The following is a 19,536-nucleotide window of genomic DNA, read 5'->3' on the forward strand; positions in this document are numbered from 1 at the left end:
TGTACTTTTATTTTTTGTTACATGTATGTTGTATGTATCACGTTTCTGCTCTTCGTTTGACACATGTATTTGTCTAAATAAATTATTAAAAAAATAAATTGAGGTCTTTGGATTATCCGTGTTTTCGATTATCCGGCGAAGGCTCGGTCCGGGCTGGCCCGGATAATCGAGGTTCTACTGTATTTGGTCTTCGTTCACTGTCAGGTTTCCTTGCTTATCTTTAACATTCATCGTTCTTGCCTGGTATTCAGTTTTAATGTATTTTACCTCTTTGTAGAAATTTTTTATTTCGTTTTTCTTGTAATTTTCTTTAATAGGCATTACTTTATCATTCATATACTTTTTTTTCTGCGCCCTTAAGATTTTCTTTACTTTTTTTCGTTGTTCGGAATACCTTTCTAGGTCGTCTGTTTTTGCGATCACAAAAGTTTCGATCTCAAATCTGATCTTTTTAAACTTTGTTCTACATTCTTGTTTTGTTCTTGGTATGTTCTTCGACGAAAATGACAAACACTATAAAGGAATCAACTTCCTTTATAATAGTGTTTGTCATTTTTCAGAACTTTTGTTGTCGCAGTAACACTATTTTGTTTGGCGTAGGTTTCTTGTATATCCTTTTGATAATCCTGCATTACCTCAAAGTTTGGCAGTTTTTCAAAATTAAATACAATTTAGGTTGCACTTTCTTTTTCCATTTATGCTTTTTAATTATTTCATTTGCAATATTAACTCTAACCAAAAAATGAACAGAGTCTACGTAAGCCCCTCTGCAAGTTTTCACATTTGTTATTAAATTGGCGAACTTTTATTGTATTAATATGTGGTCTATTTAATTAGTTTCATTTCATCCCGAAATTTTCCACGTTCTTTTCTATATATTATTTCTCCTGAAATGCGTTCTCATTATTTTTATCCTGTTTTCAATTGCGAATGTAATCAATCTATGGCCATTATTATTTGTATTCATATGTTTACTATCGCCCCCTGATATGTTTATCTTCTCTTCCAACCTTTGTGTTGGCGTCGTTTATAATAAGTTTAATATCTTGTCTGGACATATTCTGACAATGACTATAATTCTTCATAAAATTCACGTTTCACCTCTTTTGTCTTTTGTTGAAGCGTGTATATTTATCAACGATATCATGTTCTCTTTTCTTTTAATTCTAATTTCACGCATTATGTCAGATTTTGTTACAAATGGTTTTACCTGCTCCACGTCTTCATGTACCAGAAAACCCACTCCAAAAATTCCTATTATCTCCCCCGCTTGTATAAAACGTGCATGGACTAATTCTTTTTAATGTTATTTCCAGTTAAATGTGTTTTTTGTAATGCTATGATGTGTATTTTATATTTTTTAAGTTGTTCTATCAGGTTAATTAACCCTCCCTCTTCGTATACTCCTTATACATTCCATGTACGTATTCTTATTCTTTGTTTTGTTATTTATGTTCAAACCCATTTTCCTGTACATCGCTAGAGTCCGTCGTCATAATGGGTCATCTATTTATTTTTTCACTTCTATAATAATATGCCGGTTTTTGGGTCAATATTTCTAGAATTTTCTCGTTTGAAAATACAATTTCCGGGCCATTTCCATTTTATGCCATCCAGAGTTAGTTTTTTGTATCCTATCTTCTTGTTTTAACATTACTGGAATATATTTTAAGATATGTTGAATTTAATCAAAGATGTCTGAATAATGTAAAACAATTTGTCACCGTACACCGTACACCGTAAACATCAATATTTGACCATGATACTCGAGAAGGACTACCTCCCGATTATTCCTGACTACTCGATAGTTGATAGTTCCTGGTTTAGGATAGTTCCTTGGAATAAGGAATGCTAGAGGCGACAGATTAGCTCAATTTTGTCAAGAAGAAAATCTGGCGATTATGAACACATGGTTTCGATTACCACCCCGTAGACTGTATACCTGGAGGTCACCACAGGATAATCAACAAAATTGCATTAGAAATCAGATCGACTTTATTCTAGCCAATCTAAGATTTACAAATTTCATTGTAAGCGTTAAGGCTTTTCCTGGAGCAGATGTTCCCTCAGACCATAACCTGCTTGTCTCAAAAATGAAGCTGAGGGTGAAAAAGATAATAAAAGTTCTAAGGTGAATACTCAATTACTCAAGATAAATAAAATCCGTGGTGAGACTTCAACTCGTATCAATCAAGAAATAAAGAAATTGACATCAGAAATGAAAAACAATTACTCAAGAAATACTGGAAATCATGGAACAAAGAAAAAAATATAAAAACAATAACCCAAATAAGTACAGAGAAAAGGCTAAGGAAAATTGGATGATGGAAACATGCATCGAAGTGGAAGAATTGCAGAAAAAGCATGATCATTATAATTTACATAAAAAAATGAAATAATTATCTGGAAAATCACGAACGAATACACCTAACCGATTAATTGACAAAAACAATAAACCTATTAATAACCCAATTGAAATAAAACAAGTATGGACTAAATATATTGAAGATCTTTTCATGGATACAAGAACGGAACCAACACAAATTGATAACGAGGAACCTCCAATAATATTAAAATCTGAAGTCCAACATGCTATAAACAACTCAAAATCTGGCAGACCCCCGGGCCAGATGAAGTTCATATCGAGTTGTTTAAACTTATAGACGAAGACAATTTAAGTGCAATAACTATACTCTTTAACAACATATACAAATCTGGTGAGTTATCTACAGAATGGTTGCTTTTGACATTTGTTTCGCTACCAAAAACCAAGAACCCAAAACACTGTAATGACTATAAGTTAATCAGCTTAATGTCACACTTATTAAAAACATTTTTAAAGAGTATATATGCAAGAATATTCAGAAAGTGCAAAGCGAATATGAGTAATAGACAGTTTGGCTTTCGTAACGGCTTCGGAACAGTGAAAGCTCTGTATAGTTTCACAACTCTTGCCCAAAAATGTCGAGACCAACAAAAAGATCTTTTCGTTGCGTTTATAGACTATGAGGAAGCTTTCGACAAAGTTAAACATAACATTCTCATGGAATGTCTAAAGAGAAAAGGACTCGACAAAAATGACATTAACATAGTAAGAAATCTCTATTGGAACCAATAGGCTGTGGTAATATTAGATAAAAAAGCACGGATGCACAACAGATAAGTACAGAAGTAAAACAGGGCTATGTTCTTTCACCATTACTATTTAATATATATTCCGAAGAGTTATTTACGCAAGAACTTGAAAACTGTACAGAAGGGATTAAGATAAATGGTGAAAATATAAAAACATGCGTTAGGCTGACGATACAGTCATTATCACTGAAAGTGAGACTGACCTGCAGACGTTACTAAACACAATTTGTGATACTAAGGAACAGTTTGGTTTAACAATAAACATAAAGAAAACAAAAACCATGGTTATCAGTTAGATGGGCAAAGTCATTACAAGAATTCAGATAAAAAATGAAGATATTGAGCAAGTGGACAAAATGAAATACTTAGGAGTCTAGATTACGGAAGATCTGAATCCGAAATCAGAAATTCGCTCAAGAATAGAGCAACCAAGAGCAGCTTTTTTGCAGATGAGGAAATTTCTGAGTAACCAAAGACTCAATCTGCAAATCCTGGACTATTAATGTCTAAGTTCTCTAAGAGACAGAGAACTTTTGACCACCATTAAAAGGCGAAAGACAGCATATTTAGGGCACATACTTAGAAATGATAAGTACGAGTTGTTGCAGCTGATTATGAAGGGTAAAATCAAAAAAGGCTGAAAATATCCTGACTGAAAAACATTCGCGACTGGACCGGATTAAACACACAGACGCTCTTAAGACAAGCAGTAGATAGAGATGAATTTGCAATGGTTATAGCCAACCTTCATTAGTGGAGACGGCACCAGAAGAAGAAGAAGACTCGATAGTTAAGTCCACAGCATCAAAATGTCTATGGTCTGTTCAGTTTTAAGATAAGCTCAAGGTAAGCACAGTGGGATACGTCGTGGACGGTGAGTGCATCCGTTTCGTCATCATAATCTTGAGTTTGTCGTTGGTTAGAGACTAAATGGTTCCAGGGGTATTATGTATTCCAATTTTAAGTGTCAAACCGACTTATTGGTTTCGTACGTGTTCAAAGATGGATAGACGACGTGGAGAGGGATCTTAAAACCATGAACATCAGGCAGTGGCGAAGGAAAGTATCCGACAGGGCAGAATGGAAGAACATTGTTAAGCAGGCCAAGACTCACAAAGGGTTGTAGCGCCATTAGAAGAAGAAGAAGAAGAAGAAGAAGAAGAAGAAGACGTGTTCATTTTCTTATTGATAGTGTTAAACCACCAACTGTGTGGATAATATTATTAAAAATGTTAAAATGTTCTAGGAGCATTGACTTACCTGATGGAGAGATGGAGAAATATTTGAAATTTGCAATATTTTGTATCGAAAAAGTAAAAATAATCAACATGTCAGTTTAGATATTTTACGGACCAAAAGAAGAGAAAGGCAAGTTTCTGAAATTAAGAGGACTAGCATTTGGAAAGTGTTGAGAGATTTAGGATTTAAATTCAAAAAAGAATATAATAGGTTACTTTTATGTGAAAAAAGTAGAGGCAAAAATATTCTAAACAAAGTAAGTAATTAAAAAGATTATGGAGAACACCAGTGCAGTTTACCGTGCCTTATACTACAACGAAAGGTTTTCTGCGAGTTTTATTAATCGTTTAGAGGTGTAAGTTGGTTAAATGTACTGTACCAAATTATTTTATATTCATTTTAATTTCTAACAGATAAAAATTGGACTGAAATGCACGAACCACCTGTTTTCGGTGAAATACGGTAGACAGAAATACGCACTGATAGCTATACTAAATAGCCTCTGGTCCTTGTTGACGTGGTGTGCATTCTTACCAGAGATATTTAAGAGATCAAGTGAAGATCGTAACTCTCAGTTTATCGGAACTGTCATTCCAAAATAAACTTTAAACTTGTATGGTAGCTATTGCTACCACTACCACTTATAAAGGGTTTTAGTATACGTACTAACGGACCAACTCGACATCGAGTTTTTTAAATGAAATTTTTATTTTGCGAGATAAAGTTTGCGAGAGATCAATACAAACAATATAAGCAAGAAAAAAGTGTATTAAATATAACAAAATATTTCGTCGAAAACAATGTTTTTTGTTACATATTTAGCAGATAATTTTGCATGCTGATCACGAATCCGGTGTCAGATTTGCTCTATCTTGACGTTTTATGCGCGTTTCGGGTCACTTCCGGTGTCGGATCGCAACCGCAAGTACATATTTAGATTCGTCTCGACGAGACCTTTCGATCCATATATACATTGTGGGGTCTAAAACTTAAAGTAAATTTTAATTTCCGGTCATCTCAAAACCGGAAGTGAATTTTTGTACCAAAAGTATATCTTGACAATCTCATACGTACTGCTAATAATATTCCGAAAAAATATTTTAATTATCTAATATGGTTTTTGAGTAAAGTGGTGGACAAGAAAAGGGCTTAGCGTTTTAGTATATAAGATAGTTCAAACTATGTTTTAATAATTTAAATTAGAAAAGAGCTGCACATTGATTTTTGTGATGAAATTGTAGTATTAAGAGTATCTTTTTTTTAGATAAAAAAAAAAGAAAAACTTAACGGTCAATGATAATAGATACGAAGTGTTTACGAAGAAAATTATTTTGATTCCGCGGATAAATTCAGCTTCACTGATCCATTATAAATTATTCTCATGACATCGAGCCCATTATTGTGTCCAGTAAACATCTGCTTTATAGAGTCTGTTCTCGGCATGGGTGGCCGATTGTTTAGAGCAAAAAGCAAAAAATCACATCTCAAAATCTAATAACGTAACGAGATTTCCACATTCCGTGAATAATTGGATTATTCAAGCAAAACGAATTGAGTGATCGCCTCGGGCAAATCGAACTTCGGGCAAATATTCAAATTTGCACCTGAAAATCTGCGTCGCCGAAGATACGAATTTTCCCGGGTTTCCATTGTTGCTGAAGCCGAAATTCTACGGACTTCGCCAACGATTTCCCTCCGATGTAGTCGCGCTTGTCTCTGTTCCGTGGATTGTTTCAGTGTTCAGTTCAGCCTGTTCAGCCGAGTCAGTGGTGGATAAGATCTTGTTCGAAGTGGATGTATAGAAAGTTGTTCCGATTTTTTGTCGTGTAATTTTATTGCGGAAATTGGTGGATTTTCACAGAAACTGAGTCGTACGAGGAATAAAAATTACTTTGGGTGAGTTTTTACAAACTAATTTTATGAGTTTTATTCATCATATTATTTAATATTCGCTTTGTATGTCATTAATCAACAACATACTTTATTAGCAGATTATCAATATAAAATAATAATGTTAACTTGGTAATGGAACAAGCTTTTAGATTACAATTATCGATTCTTAGATAGGAATTATGTATAATAAAAGCGTGAAAATTGGTCAACAGGTTGCAGCTGGTCTGGGACGATAAACGATTAATATATACAAAATAGCAGCTTCAGTCCACAATTTTAATCATTGTATGTAGATGTAGATTATAGATAATAAAATATTTATCAATATATTGAAGAATGGCAACAAGGAAAATCTTTTTATCATTATTTATTGCATCTGTTATTGTTTTTATTTTGATTCTTTTGACATTACCTTTTTACTCATAATTTTTAATAATCTTTGTTTCCGTTGTTTTTGAGTGTATAATAGAATATGTTTATTATAAGGCAAAATAATAATATAATGTACGACAAAAACACAAACAAAAAGGATGTTAGAAACAGCAGAGATGAAAACACTTAAAAAAGTGATGGTAAACACTATGGGACAGAGCTAGACGTACAGATATACGACGAAGATGTAAGGTGAAGAACATTAAGAATTGGGTAAAAAATATAAGAGTAGAGTGGAATGATCATATAAGCCGAATGACAACAAATATAGTAATAAAGACGGCAAGAGACGGTTCCTCAATATGAAGACGATCAGTAGGAAGACCACGAAAACGATGAAAACGAGGCAGATTGAAAAACAGACATGGTCATGTCTAAATAGAATCGAATAGAAATATCTTTTTTCACAAGAATTGGGTGACAAATAAAAACACAATTTAAATGATTCCAATTAAAGTGAAAAGTGTCAATGCAAAAAATACAAAAAAGTAATATAAATATACATTAAAAGTACTTATAAACAGGATAAAAAATAGTACAAGAGATACAAAAGCAAAGAAAAAATATATATATATATATATATATATATATATATATATATATATATATATATATATATATATATATATATATATATATCGGTTTAAAACGTTCTCCTACGTCTTCCGATACCCAGTTGCCACTCCTCTCGATTCATCCATAAGTCTGCTTCTATGTCTCTGTCTTTCATTTCTCTATTGATGCCTTCTCTCCAACTAAAACGGGGTCTTCCTCTTTTTTTTCTACCGTGAGGGGTCCACATTAAGACTTGTTTTGGGAGACGTTCTTGAGACATTCTCTGTACATGACCGTACCATCTGAGTTGTTGGGTACCAATATCGTCTACTACTGTATGTTTTACTTTTATAATGTCTCTTATTCGGTCGTTCGTTACTCTTTCTAGTCCAGATTTTCCAGCTGAACGTCTCCAGAAATCCATTTCCGTTGCCTCAAGTTTTCTCTTGTATCTTTCCTTTATTTGTAAGTATAATTACTTATAAAAGTATAATTACCTACAGTAGTACACTTCACTACTGTAGGTAATTATACTTTTAATGATTGTATTATATATCTTGTGCTTGTTATTATTAGAGATTGATTGATCCCAAAGGATACTATTAAGAAGGGTAATTGCTCTTCTTGCTTGGTTGTTTTTCTCCTCAATTGTGTCGTCTACGTTGTCTTCTTTTGTGATGATCATATCTAAATATTTATATGTGTTGCAATGTTTGATAACTTCTCCATGTTCCAATATGAGGTCCTGTTGTTTCCCGCCGATACACATATACTCGGTTTTTGGATATTGATTTCAAGTCCCCATTTTTTATACTCCTCGATTAATTTTCGAGTCATATACTCAATATCTTTGTAGTCTTGTGCTATCACTAGTTGATCATCTGCATATGACAAAGTGTATATGCTATTGTTGTTAATCTGCATTCCCTTCTGTATCTTTCTTATATCGGCCGATGCCGATCAGTAGGCATCGGCCGATGAAAGAAAGATAAAAAAGTAATAAAAACATACAATTGAAGAGTGGCCGAGCTAAGTAATCTAAGTACCAAAATTAACAATTGCCAGAAATCAAAAAAAACTTTATTAACCAAAAAAATAAAACAAATATATAATAGTTTATGGAAATTCCGCTTCATTAACAAGTACCTAAATAACGTATAACAAATTTTCGGTGTTAATATACTAAACAAGCTTAGTAATACTCAATAAATGAAGAAAAAATGGAAATGATCCAAGTCCACAGGAATAATATTTGACTAAATATCTAAAATAGAGGTGAAAAATGCTCTATTTTCGTGGTTAATGAATTCTAGCATGGCGCGAAGGCCTTTTTCTTACTTTCGTTTATTTGCTGAACACCAAAAAAACCCAAGAGCTCTGTCGACTTTAACTTTTGGACAGTTACACCTTTTTTCAATACACGACACTTCTCCCATCCAATTAAGTCACTAAAATTTTTCTTGTACCACACTGTTCCCGGCTCTTCTTTCGTCACACGTAACCACGATGCTTGAGTAATACCAAGTTTAGATGTATCTATACATTCTGATGATATTTTATCGAAATCTAAGAAAGTACATTCTCCCATATCTGAAAGTCTGTAGGGTCTAGAAGGTCTAGCAGCAGCAATTACAGTTTTTAAATCGTTTACTGTTTGAAGCTTGGAACATTTTGCTTGTTTCTCTATAAGAGCAAAATCTCTATCTGAAGAAGAAAAGCTATGACCGGAAACTAAAAATTTATGATCAATGGTATCAAAACGTCCATTAGTTACTAAAAAAATGTATAAGAAGATAAACATTCGGTTTTTCAGTTGACCTGCACAGTTGTCGCTCCATATACATAGTTTTCGCTTATAAGTTGAAAGCTCTCCTGTATTCAAGGCTTGTAAAAGACATGATGCCATTTGGTTCCCACCACGACCCGATTGTCCTTCATGTCAGATGCACATTATCCCATCTGCAGTATCTTGCATGTGTATTCCAAAATTGTAGCATAACAATTGGCGGCTGTAATACATACTACTATGCGTCAATTTGGGAAGCGAAAATACTTTTTGTAGATCCATGGTAATGGTACAGGTATCGCTACCTGGAAGAGTACTGCTCGTACTATCTTCTTGAAAAACATTAAGAGCTTTATCTGTTTTTCTATGATGTAATTCCAACTCATTTTTAGCTTTTCTGGATATACTAAGGTCTTTGTCCTTGCCTCTTAAAAAAAGTAAATCACAAGTCTTACAGGTGTCAACTCTAGGTTTTCTAAAAGAAAGATTCGGAAAATCCTTCATAAAAACTTTCCTATAGAATTTGTATGTTGTGGTGCTGTCAGGATGTTTTATTTTAAAAGAGTTGTATAGCTTATTAACATTGAGGTCTGGACTGAGATATTCCTTTTCACTTTTTGAACGACTGTAGTGGCTCTCGTCCCTCGGGAAGCTATTGATGTGATTATTTACCATCTGTCTGTCATGAAGAGTATCCTTAAATTTTCTAACACCTCCACGTTTATCCTCAAAGGTTGTATGTCCCTCCTTTTTACGCCTAACAAGCGTAGTAATCTTTTGCGGACTTATAGCAAATATTTCCAAAAACGTTTTTTTACAAACTCTTTGCACATTACCTTCCTCATCTGGAACAAAAAAAGCTACGGTACTCTGTCGTCTACTTTCTGATAAATCACCAGAACTACCATTGCGGCGACGTTGGATTGGTAAAACTTGCAATAATCCCATGAGATAGCTGCCTTGCTCGTTGAAGTCAAGGCCATGATACAAGTCGAAAAGCTTAATTTTTATATCAACCACGTCTCTACAGCTGAATTTACATTTGCACGTGATCTAAAATAGAAAAATCTCATGATAATATATCATATCAACAAAGCCAAAGTAGCAATAAAAAAAGTTTTAGGTAGCTATTCACAAATTTCAAGCGAAATATCCCTTAAAAAACTCGTACCTACTAACCTCATTTTTTGGAATGGCCTTTCCAAGTTTTTGCAGCTTACACTTTTGTGTAATGTAGGGTTTTCCACTCAATCTAGCTTCACTCTGTTTTTTTCTTGACGATATTGTTTTCTTTTTATCATCAAACGCACTAGAATCCATTGTATTTACTTTAAAACACAAATGCATCAATCGATTCTAACGACAATACGTCAACCTGCAAATGGCACTTAGATCAATTAGCACAGCACATGATCTCGTACTTACAGGCGGCTCCATCTTTGGGCTTCGTTTGCAATCACTAGAGTGAAGTTAGCACGTAGATCTCATAGGGGGACATTGGCATAGGAACATAGATCATATTGATTGATTGAATAAAAACAAAATTTTATGTTTTGGCACTTAGATCACTTAGCTTGGACACTCTTCAATTATGTATATCCAACCTATATCTATCTCATTAAATATTCATTGAGCGAATTTGGTTCCAGATCTATTATAAGATCGCTTACATATTGCTTAAAGCTGTTACAATTGTTTTCCATTTTAATCACATCCGGCAATTTATTATAAAATTTTATACATGCATACATAGGAAACCTCTCTGTGATAGAAAGTCTATGCGCAGGCGTATTGTAGTTGATACTGTGGCTAATTGTAGTAAAGTTATGCTTGATGCTGTTTACTTCAAATATATGTCTATTTTTGTAGATAAGTACCTGGCACTCATAAATATATGTTCCAGGTTCAGTCATTACACCTAATTCTTTGAATTTTTCTTTGCAGGAATCTCTAAATTTCACACCAAGCATTATCCTAACCATTTTTTTCTGAATAATAAAAACTTGTTCAGCTTTGGTGCTTCCTACCAGAAAATTATGTTTAAACTTACAATTAAACTGATGTTATCTTAACACCTAATTTACCAACCTGCATTTCAAAGTCTAAATTCTGGATATGTATATTGTATAACCAGAAATTTGGTATTATTTGCTAAAAATACATCGTTCTCTTGTAGCTGAACACTACACTTGGTATGATACTGCTGTTCATTTTAGTTTTGAAAATCATATAATTTGTTTTCTCCTTATTTACTTTAAGTCTGTTCATATTGAACCACATCTGAGCCTCCTCCAAAATATCATTGGCGATATCTAAAAGGTTATTCAAAGACGATCCTAAAATTAATATGTATATTTGTGTCATCAGCAAAGTTTACTAGATGAATTATTGTTCCTATTTTTTACAATGTTTATAGCAAGATCATCACCATAAAAAACAAAGATCTACAAATATATAAATAAAAAGATGAAGGGGAAGAAGAATATTTTCTTTGGTCTTCCTTTTTTCTTTATTCTTGTTTTTCTTAAATTTTGTTTTATATATTTATTTATTGTCGAATTTTTTCATTTCTATCCGTTCTGGTCTTTCCAGCCATCCTTCTTAGGTATTTCATTTCCATAGCGTTTATTTTATAGATAGAATAGTAGTACATATAATCATTTATAAAAATTATACCTCTTACTCTTACAAAACAAATTTTTGTACGTCACTGGAAGACCAAAAGTAACTCACAATTCACATCATTATTTCTTGGAATTTAGTATCTACATTTTTGATACTCAATTATAGACATAATCAGGTGAGTGCGGAAAATCTCTCCAAACTATTAAGCACATTGTGATGAAACATTTCCTAATAATCTGATCTGAGTAATCTGGTAATATCATGGACTTCTTTCATGCCACAGATGCAGCACTGGACTGGATTAGACATAAACATAAACATAGACTTAAAATTATAATTGTTATTAACACTCGTTACTGTCTCTGATGCAATATTTTACTTTTACTCCATGCTTTATTGCCGTAGTTCGTTAATACGTCTGACCTATCTCGGACAACTTCGCTGAAATTTGGCTAGGTTGCCGAGGCTACGGCCCAATGCAACGAAAACCGAAGTGTGCTGTTTCCACCTGAATAATGCCCAAGCCAACAAAAAACTCTCCGTTCACTTTAAAAACAGACTGCTCACTCATAACTCAACACCAAAATATCTTGGAGTGACTCTGAACAGAACATTAAATTTTAAAGAACATTTACAAAGAACGGCAGCAAAACTGAAAATGATAAATAATGTAGTCCAAAAGTTATGCAGGGGGGTCCTCAGCCTCCGTACTCAGATCATCCGCTCTCGGGCTTGTATACTCGGTGGCTGAATATGCTTCCCCGGTATGGCTTAATAGAAAACACACGAAGATTATTGACACCTAATTAAACCAGACAATGCGAATGATCTCAGGTACAATTAGACCCACACCGAACTATTAGCTTCCCATTCTGAGTTACATTCCACCGCCGAATCTGCGAAGAAGTCATTCTATTCTCAGAGAATATCGAAAAATCGAGGCTAACCATCAACTACCAATCCACCATGATAAGCTTAATATCGAAATAAACAGACTGCGCTCCAGATATCTTCCATTGCTAAGAGCCAACTCCTTACATCAGAAACATTTAAACTTTATCAACGTTTGGAGACGACAATGAGAGAGTGACTCACCACAGGAAGCACACCAAATGACTTATATCGATCAGAAACCGCCAGGCTTTGAATTGACCCGCAATACATGGACAACGCTAAACAGAATAAGAACAAGCAGCGGTACGACTCATTGTATCGTTGTTCGTTTTCTGGGATGGATTTCTTTATCTGGTGTTTTGATGTCCTATTTTAGGTTTTTCACCTCTTCAGAACGTGGTTTGTTTTGTTTAAGTGGTGTGTTTTTCTTTCGCTGGCTTTATGTGTTCTACTAGTGGAAGCAGCGGTAGGTGTGCTGACAGCTTATATAGATAATAATAATAATAATAATAATAATAAAGGTCTTTATTTTTTCTTCAAATTCATACAATATACAAAATATATAATTTATATATGCATATAATACAATAAGAAAGAAAAAATGCCAAAGATCAGTTGGTGCTGATTTCAAGAAATCAGTACCTCTGCTTTTCATCTTAAGCAAGAGAGAATAAAAAAAATATATAATATATTTTTTTTGCATGTTATGTAACAATCAATTAAAAACCATAACCAATAGAAACATTTAACATTTAAATATTGTCCAAAAACTATCACACAGTTTATACATACTTCATAACAGGTCATCAAATAGTTGCACATGTGTTACTCACTTAGCAATTTAGATTTAAGAGATTTCTTAAAAGATATAATCGATTTTAATTTTAATTCTTTAGCTAATCCATTATATACTTTTGATATTTGATATGTAAATGAATTTTTGAATTGTTCTGTACGATGTGGCGGAGCTGTAATTGTATTTTTATATCTTGTATTAACATTATGTATGTCAGTTCTGTAGAGAATTTTTGATAATTTTGTGGAAAAGACAAGCAGCATGTAGAAATCTTCTCTTTTCCATGTTCAACCATTTTACATGTTTTATTTTGTGAGAAATAGGCTGGTGTCTTCTTACACCACAGATCAGACGAAGACACGAATTTTGAACCACCTGAATTCTTTTCCTATCATCTGAACTAATACAAGGCCCATACACAACATCTACATAGTTAAATTTTGATAGTACCAGATTTTCGCACATTAGAATGCCTTAGAGAAATCGATCAAAACCAAAATGGTAATTTTACCCACATCTCTTTATCTCAAAATGTCATCAGTTATTTTAAGGAGTGCTGTTTCACAGTTGTAAAATGGCCTAAACCCGGACTGAAAATCAGTTAAGATATTATTGTTAGAAATATAATCACCAAGCTGCATTTGCATAATGCGTTCTAACACTTTTGATAAAGTAGGCAGAATACTAATAGGTCTAAGATCCTTATATTCGGTTGGATTGTTACATTTAGGTATGGGTCTAATTAATGCTTTTTTCCATTCATCTGGAAAACAGTTACTCGAGAGGCAACAATTCATTATATGCGTTATATAAGGAATAATTAATGGGCAACATTGAAGCAACATTTTTAAGTTTAAACCGTCTGAACCTAGAGCATTAGATTTAATAGTATATAACAATTTTTGCACTAGATCACAAGATACTGGAGTAAAGGTAAATTGTTCGCGATTAGGTACAGTATTTAAATAATTGTCAATTGTATTTTGATTGATTGTTAGATGTGGGATGCATGATGTGTAGTACTGATTAATCTCATAGGGTCCTTTTAATGTTTCTGGAATTGTGTGTTCTGTCTTACCAATATTAATGAGTTGTAAATTTTTCCAAGTATTTTTTATCCCACCCACATGAAGTTTGTGTTGAAAGAAAGCTTTTTTTTCATTCTCACATGCTAATGTTGTATAATTTCTAATCATTTTGTAGTAGGTAAGGTGAGCTACCTCCTTAGTTTTCTGCCACTTTTTTTTAGTCCGATCTCTTAGTGACATAAGAAGTTTCACATTATCTGTTAGCCAAGGATTATAATTTTTAGTTACTTTAATCTTTTTAAAAGGAGCATGTTTGTCGAAGAGAGCCACAATGGAGCTGCTTAAGATGGGGAAAGCCCTTACTCCTGGTTGTGACTGTGGTGCGCAACGACAAACCGTCCGTCACATTGTTGAAGAATGCCCCCGAAGGCGATTCCCTGGAGTTTTCGATGAGTTCCTGAATGTTATATACTATATACTAGATATATTAATAATACATTAGATGTTTGTTTGTAATACTCCATGTAACGTTTTATATTGATTTTTAAATATGTGTTCTTATTGTATGCCACACGATAAATAAATAAATAAATAAGTTTAGTTAGCAATATTTTACGTGTAACAGTGTCACATTTCTTTAATAAATCCACAAATATACAAAGAGCTAGTCTTGCATTATCAAGAGCTTTGTAGACGTTAGCTGATAGAGCACAGATTGCATCTTCAGAGGATTTGACTTCTTGATATCCATACTGACATTCAGATAGTATATAGATTTTTTTTCAAAATTTGTAAGTCGTATGTTAAATATTTTTTCTAATATTTTCCTATGTTGATAGGCCTATAATTTCGACAATATATTTGAATAGGTATTTAAGAGTTGCGGTTCTTAAAATATCTGGAAAAATGCCTTAATCAAAACATGTATTTATTATGTATGGGTTTTGAAATCCCTTTGGTTATTACTTTTAAAGTTTTAGATCTAATATTATCACGTCCTGGTGACTTTTTATTTTTTAAAGATTTTATTATTTCTTTAACATCATTTTCAATCGTGGAAATAGGTAAATAGTATTATTTATTTTCAATATATTTTCTTGAAATTTAGTTGGCTCAGGAATCATTTCTGCATATCGTTTTCCCAAATAGGTATAGTAGTCTACAAATTCATGTCTCTTTTATTAGTTAGTATTTCACTATTTTGTGTTTTTATCAGTTATATGTTTGTTTTTGAAGCTGTTTTTCCACAGAGCTTATTTACATATCTCCATCTATCCAAGTTTTTTGGCATATTTTTGTTTTTTTTAGCATTTATTGGCCGTTCTGCATAAGCTTTTTTAGCTTGTTGACTACATTTTGCTACATTATTTTTATTTGTTTTGTAAAAAAAAATTTATTACAAAGTAAATTCTAATTTCACTTGTATTGATGTTAATAAAAAAAATTATAGAATATTAAGATTTACGATATATGATATGTTCTCTCTTAAACGGCCACTTCTCTTTACCGACCACTTCTCTTTACCGACCAGCTTTTGAGTCTATATATATATATATATATATATATATATATATATATATATATATATATATATATATATATTATAACAAGCGAGTCTTCTACAGCTGGCGCCGCTTCTCGCATCCTAATTTCCAGCGTTTTCTGTCGAAGCAATCTTCAGTTGTTAAATCTCTGGCGGTCATTGCATCGTCGACATCGTCTCTCCAGGATCGTCTTGGTCTTCCTCGTTTTCTTCTAGTTGGCGGAGTCCATTCTTCTATTTTTTTTGGCCATCTATTTTCAGGCATTCTCTGAAGGTGTCCATACCAGTTAAGTCTTTTGGCTTCGATTGTGTCTATTATGTCTAGATCGATTTCCATTTCTCTCCTAATATCTTCGTTTCTCACCCTATCAAATCCAGTGAGCTGGTAACATCGTCTCCAGTAGTTCATTTCCATGGCCTTAATTTTTAATTTGTTTCTTTTGTTTATTTCCCAGAGTTCGGCGCCGTACAGCCCAATACTTTCTATTATTGTTTTATAGATTCTTTTTTTATTTTCTTTTGTTATTTTTTTATTCCATAATAGTCCGTGTAGCTGTTTGGTGGCTGATCTTGCTTGGGCAATCCTGGAGTGTATTTCTTCGCTACTTCCTGCTTTTGATGTTATTTGGACTCCCAAGTATTTGAAAGTGTCTGTTGGTTTTATAGTTCCCATTTCGATTTGTAGGCTTTCTGGTTTTTCTCCTACAACTAAGTACTCAGCTTTTTGTATATTAATTGTGAGGCCCCATTTGGTATACTCATCTTCCAGTTTTCTAAGCATGTAGCCTACATCACTCTCGTCTTCAGCTAGAATGGCTTGGTCGTCAGCGAAGTGTATCGTGTACAATCTATCATCTCCGATTGGGATGCCCATATTGCAGCACTTTCTTCTCCACACTGAGAGTGCCTCATTTAGATATATTTTGAAGAGTGTAGGTGATATGCAGCAGCCTTGCTTTAGGCCCTTACTAATAGGAATTTCTCTAGTTAATTTATTTCCAGTTTTAATGTTTGCCGTCATATTTTTGTAGAGCTGTTGTACTGCTTGTATATTTTTTTTGCTTATTCCTTGTTTTTCCATTACTACCCAAAGCATTGAAAGTGGTACACTATCGTATGCCTTTGTCAGATCTATAAAGACTATATGAGTTGAAAGGTTGTGGGCTAATCTTTTCTCGATAACTTGCTTTAGAGAGAATATACTGTCCATACAGGATCTGCCTGCACGAAAGCCATTCTGTTCTTCAACATCTGTCATCTCTTTTTCAATTTTGTTTTTTATTATTTTTTCATACAGTCTTGTATTATTATAGAACTCTATTTAAAAATAGTAATCGTTTTAGTGAAAAAATAGAGTAGTGAGTTTTTTATTTAACACTGTGTTTTCTTTATCATCACAACCCAATTCCAACAGGTTTGTATTTAAATATAGGTACGAAACAAAATTATGTGCCGGAGGTGCCTAACGGCTTTATCGATCTGGGAACGAAAGCTTCTTTCATATTATTTCAGTTTATAATATTTCTCGGTCTGACATTTAGGAAACTCCAAGAATATTCGTGGCGAGTTCGCTTTTACCGATTTGACACTTGATTGGGTTTTCAGACATTATTTTGTATTACCAGGAATTATTGTAGCAATAATCTATTAGAGGAAGCTTCGTAATTTATTTTTTAACTATCCCTCATTCATTTAACTCATTTAACATTTAGTCATATATAGTCATTTTAAAATTAGAATTTCTTTGTTAAAATATCGATTTACAAGAAGCTATTTATCTTCTTCTACTTATTGTTCGTACTCTTAATATTTAGAAGCAATTCTGCTTGTTTATTGGCGGATTGGTTGATTTTGAAAACACTAGAGGACAAAGAGCTATGATAAACTATATTGTTACGTAAAAATATGAGTCATAGTTTTAACCTTTAAAACATGTTTTTAATCTAATATGTTGTAGAGTTTACGAGAGGCCTCGATTTACCTGAGCGACCTTCCAGAAGCGATGCGAGGGAAATCCAGTTTGCTTTTACCGTTTCGCCATCGAAGGTTTTAGACGATTCGAGATAACGGAACTGGTATATAATAACGGAACTTTATTTGGAAGGGACAGTTAATAAAGAAGATTCGCGCTCGTGATACTATTGTTACGCTCGCCTACTAATAAATTATTGTATATGTGGTGATAAATAAACTTATATAAATTATCGTACCTTTTAATAAATTAAAGTAGGAACAAGATAATAAATTAGTAAAGACATTATAAATTAAAGACATAACAATTAATAAATTCACAACAAATGGTGTCAGAGTGAGATCGAACATAAATTAGACTTATAATAATAATACAAGTGAATACGTAAAATAAATTGTGAAAATGGCTACGATTTATGAGCTGACAGTGACTAATTTAAGAAGACATCTTGAAGACAGAGAATTAGCTTCTACCGGAAAAAAGGCTGAGTTAGTCCAACGACTAAAGAACGCTTTGCTAGAAGAAGGACTAGATCCAGAGACTTATATATTTGAAGATGCTGTCCTCTCGTCGATTTCGAAAGTTTCTGGTGACATCGCATCATTAGAGAACAAAGTTTCTGACGATATTTCGAAAGTTTCTTCTGATGTAGCCAAAGTTTCTGGTGACATCGCGTCATTAGAAAACAAAGTTTCTAACGAGATTTCGTCCCTGGAAAGCAAAGTTTCTGCTAACATCTCTTCGGAAATCTCTAAAGTCACTTCTGAGATGTCTGCCCTCGACGATAGAATATCTTCGTTAAAAAACCAAGTTGCTGCCGATATGTCGGCCTTCGAAGAAAAGATGAAAGAGATGGAAAAGAAGCTGGAGGAAACAGGGACAGCAGAGAGAGGAAACAATCCAATTACAGCAGAGATAAAAGAAGACGAGACGAAATGTAAGTTGGAAACACGGCCGAAATTTGAAGGAAGTGGAAGTTCTGTGCATGTCAAAGTCCCAACTTTCGACGGAAAATCGTCATGGAACAACTACATGAAACAGTTCGAATCAGCTGCAAGAGCGAATGGATGGTCTGAAAAAGAAAAGGCTGTAAACCTGACTATCGCTCTTCGAGGAGATGCCTTAGATGTGCTTCAGACCATAGCCGTAGAGGAGACCGATGATTTCGAACAACTGAAGAAGAGGTTAAATATGCGATATGGCCACGAACATTTGGAGCATGTATATCAGTCGCAGCTTAAAAATCGTAGACAGAAGAAAGATGAGGCTCTTCAAGAATATGAAGTAGATATTGCCAGATTAGTACGATATGCTTATCCAACAGCTCCCGAAGACATGATGGAAAAGTTGGCCGTTCAAACGTTTATTGATGGTCTTCGTGATCATGAAATGCAGAGAACACTGCGATTAGCTCGTCACAAAACGCTGGTTGATGTCTTATCCGCCGCCCTCGAATACGAGTCAGCTACGCAGGCCTCTGGCGGGTACAGTAAAGTTAGGACTGTAAAAGAGGAAGGAGACGAAGATAAACTTGACCAGCTCTTTAATTTGATGAAAAGCATGACATGCAAGAAAAAGAAGACCATAAAATCAAGAAACTCACCATCAGGAAAACCAGAACGAGTCAACCTTAGGGAG

At 33.7% G+C, this 19,536-nt stretch overlaps 1 protein-coding gene across 1 annotated transcript in view; it reads left to right on the top strand.

Moving 5' to 3' along the window:
* Window positions 1-6,145: 6,145 nt before the first annotated feature.
* The window catches only part of LOC140442056 (uncharacterized), a 304,302-nt gene continuing 290,911 nt past the window's right edge, over window positions 6,146-19,536 (top strand). The window contains exon 1 of the mRNA XM_072533113.1: window positions 6,146-6,270. The gene's annotated coding sequence lies outside the window, so the exon portion shown is untranslated. The remainder of the gene's footprint in view (window positions 6,271-19,536) is intronic.

Source organism: Diabrotica undecimpunctata, chromosome 5 (genome assembly GCF_040954645.1).
Source record: "Diabrotica undecimpunctata isolate CICGRU chromosome 5, icDiaUnde3, whole genome shotgun sequence".
NCBI classification, from domain to species: domain Eukaryota; kingdom Metazoa; phylum Arthropoda; class Insecta; order Coleoptera; family Chrysomelidae; genus Diabrotica; species Diabrotica undecimpunctata.